The sequence below is a fragment of the Cyprinodon variegatus genome, unplaced genomic scaffold (genome assembly GCF_000732505.1).
Source record: "Cyprinodon variegatus isolate N-32 unplaced genomic scaffold, C_variegatus-1.0 Scaffold1008, whole genome shotgun sequence".
In the NCBI taxonomy this organism is placed as follows: Eukaryota; Metazoa; Chordata; class Actinopteri; order Cyprinodontiformes; family Cyprinodontidae; genus Cyprinodon; species Cyprinodon variegatus.
This window is the reverse complement of record NW_015151461.1, coordinates 157,429-160,857: the sequence shown is the minus strand read 5'-3', so window position 1 is coordinate 160,857 and position 3,429 is coordinate 157,429. Positions and strand designations below refer to the sequence as shown.

General features: G+C 44.1%; 1 long non-coding RNA gene across 2 annotated transcripts in view; it reads left to right on the top strand.

The window, feature by feature from the left end:
* Window positions 1-10: 10 nt before the first annotated feature.
* LOC107100774 overlaps window positions 11-3,429 on the top strand; it is a 23,390-nt gene continuing 19,971 nt past the window's right edge. For both annotated transcript variants that reach the window (XR_001482041.1, XR_001482040.1), the window contains exons 1-2: window positions 11-870; window positions 3,092-3,379. This is a non-coding gene — a long non-coding RNA (uncharacterized LOC107100774). The remainder of the gene's footprint in view (window positions 871-3,091; window positions 3,380-3,429) is intronic.

Below are 3,429 nucleotides of genomic sequence, written 5' to 3'. Positions count from 1 at the left end.
TAGCGGAGGTGACTCGGAAACACGCAATCAGCTCACCTTTGCACGCACGCACAGACTAACCGTTCACCTTTCTGCACGCGCACCACTCCACTCCCACACACACCAGAGTCACATGTGCTCTCACTCAAAGAGAGCTCTGCACCCACTCACCCTGACACCCACACAACCACCCACACACTCACGTGCACTGCCAAATAGCTCTCAGCCTCTACCCCCACCACCCCCGCACATCCACCCCTCAGCGCCACAAACGCGTTGCGCGCACACTCGTGCGCGCGGGGCTTCGCTAAGTGCGCCTGATCTGGTTTCCTCTCCTTCTGCGTGCGACCCCGCAGTGATAGAATAAACACAAATACGTGATAATCACATTCCTGACATTTCTTTTCCTGCCGGTGGGAAGTTTCAACTGGTTTTCTGTTTGGCTGCGCGTGCGTGCGCGCGCGCTGGTGTGCAAAAAAGAAGAAAAGAAAGTGAGGAAAAAAATGGAGAAAGAAATGAGAGAAAGGGAACAAAGCGATCTGGGGAGAAGTCTCCCACATTCCTCATTGATGCCAATATCCAACCAGAACACCAGACCCGCACAAAACACACACACACACACACACACACACACACGCCGCACGCGCGCAATGCACGCGCGCGCACAGACCAGAGTTGGAAGAAAATCTGCTGGTTTTCACTACATCTGCGGTTTCATTCTCCACTTTCTCTCCGCGGATCAATTCATGCAACATTTGAACCCAAGTGGAAAGTTTGGCAGAAGAGGAAAATCCTTCCAGACTCCATCTGCTGCTCCACAGCTCCAGCTTCTCATCCTACCTGAACTTCATCTCCTCTGGAAGCAGCAGCGCGGACAGCGGAGCTGTGAAGGTGAGCGGAGCGCAGCGGCTTTGGACGGGACCTACCTGAGCACATGGCCCGCATGGCCCGCATGGCCCGCACACTTCCTCAGTCAACACGCTTTGTTTCTCCTCCTCCTCCTCCTCCTCCTCCTCGCTGCTGCTGTTGCATGCTTCTCCTCCATCTGTCCGTCTCACTGTGCCTCTCTTCATGTCTTTCTCACCCTCCTCTTCCTCCCTCCCTCCTTCTATCCCTCCCCCTCCTCCCTCCCTCCCTCCCTCTCTCCTCCCCTCGTGTTTTCGTTCAGCTCTCTGCAAACTTCCTCACACTTTGTCTGAAATAAAGAACAGCAGCATCTCGCCCACCATTCCCCCCATTTTCTGCTGCTGTGTCCCAAAGAGGAGAGGGATCTATTTGCCCCCCCCCCGCATCCCCCACCCCACACCCCCGGGGGGGGGGGGGGGGGGGGGCATTGTTCATTCTCAGTTTTACAGTACATCACAGAAAAATAAAGAATATAACAAAAATAGCTGCTCTATCTCCTTTTTATCAGATTTACTAAAACTCTAAATATCATTTTATTTAAACAGAAGATTCTCATTTAAAACATTTTCACAGACATAAATAAAAAACGAAAAAAAAATTATTTATACCAAAGAAATAAACGCAGCTTTTTTCCCCCAAAGCCAAATATTTCACTTTAGTCCGAATCCAAATGTTACACAGAGAAATATTTACGCCCCTTTATCGTAACAGGAGGCATATAATAGATTATTAATCTGCAACAAATATTAGAGCCATAAACATTTATATGATTTATCTCCATTTAATTATTTTAAATCCAGAGATTTGTCCTCAGAGTGAAACACTTTCGCTCTTCATCACTTTGGCCTAAAAGCTAATGTTGGAAGCTGGTGCTGAACTGGACAGCTCCTTCAGGGACAGACTGCTGCTCCTTAAATGCACCAGGGAGCGTTATCACAGATCCTTCCTCCCAGCAGCTGGAAGATGGAATCAGTTGTTCATTCATGCTGATTTTGCACCTCAGGCAGTAAAGCTGTTATTGATTTTTATTCTCCAGATAAAGTAGATTATTTATATCTTAAAAGCACTGTACAGTACAATGCCTTTTTTCTTAATTTTCTTATACACTTTCTAAGGAGTGAACACTTCTACTATAATCTTTTGCTGCTGGAAACGTCACAATTTCCCCATAGTGGGACAATGAAAGGATTTTCTATTCTATTCTATTTTTAAAAACAATGAAGCGTCATGTTTGGGATATACATAGACCCAGAGAGGCTGGTCGGTTTAACATTTCATCCACTTATTAACTGTGTTTTGGCATTTACTTAATTATATTTAGTTACTTTAGCACAATTGTTTTATGTCCTACCCTGCTAACATGAGACAATTTTATTAAAGTAAATAAATATAATCAAGTAAATGCCAAATATGACTCTTAATATAACAGAAATGTTAAAAGATTTTTATCCAAACATTTTGAGAAACCCGTATGAATCCCATTTCCAAATCTAAAATTTGAAGTGTTACAGTGATTATTTAAAAAAGGACAAATCTTCGGTAGATATTTAATAAATAGAAGTAATGTTTCTATTTTGAACCAGAAATTTAAACTTTTAATTACAACATAAAATTATTATTTAACTGAATATCATGACAGTTATTCTGCTTTTCTATGATCCTTGGAGCAAAAAATGGAAACTATGCAGATTTCATGAAAGGGACAGAAATGTAAATGATGAAAGATATGAGTAATAAAAAGGTTGAAAAAGAGGAGCTACTCTGCATCATGGAGAGGGACAGAAAACCTGTGACTCTGGTTCATTTATGACTTTAATCCATTTAAACAAACAATTCTTCAGTTTTTTTGTAGAAATAAGAGAAACTGAAAAAAAAAACCTTTAAAATAAAGCAAAACACGTTTTAAAATGTGTTTTGTATTTATGGCAAATGCAAATGAATAAAACAAGAAATAAATTAAGATATTTGCATGAACTTGGCACTGAGGACTGGTCTGATACTCATTTCATTCACCTGCTTAGCTCTGCCCAGTTTCTCACCATCGTTCATCTCATCCACCTGCTCCAGTCTCTATTTAACCAGCCTTCTTCCAGTCATCAGGGTCAGATTATTAGAGCCTGTGGTGAGAGTTCTCTGACCCGTTCTGCCTCTGGACGTCTGAGCCTGCCTGATCTTGTTCTGATCTGTTTGCCTGACCTGTCTACAGACTCCTGCTGGATTCTGCCTGTGTACCGAACCTGGAACTGATTCCTGACTCCGTCCTGGATTTCCCTTCGGTATCTCTTCGGATCCCTGATCTTCTGGCTCTGACTCCTGAGCACGTCAGCGTCAGTGGCTTTGGCTTCGCCCTCTGGATTATCCTGCCTTCCTTCAACTGCTTGGTTCTGATCACCTGCCTGCCCTCTGACCTCCGAGACATCAGCTTCTGGGACTCTCTTGGCCGCCGGCTGGAACCAACCTTTTCCTCTGGACACGGACTGAACTACAACACCAGGTCAGTGACTCGCCCTCCGCCAGATTGATGTGGTCACTAACCGGTGTTCT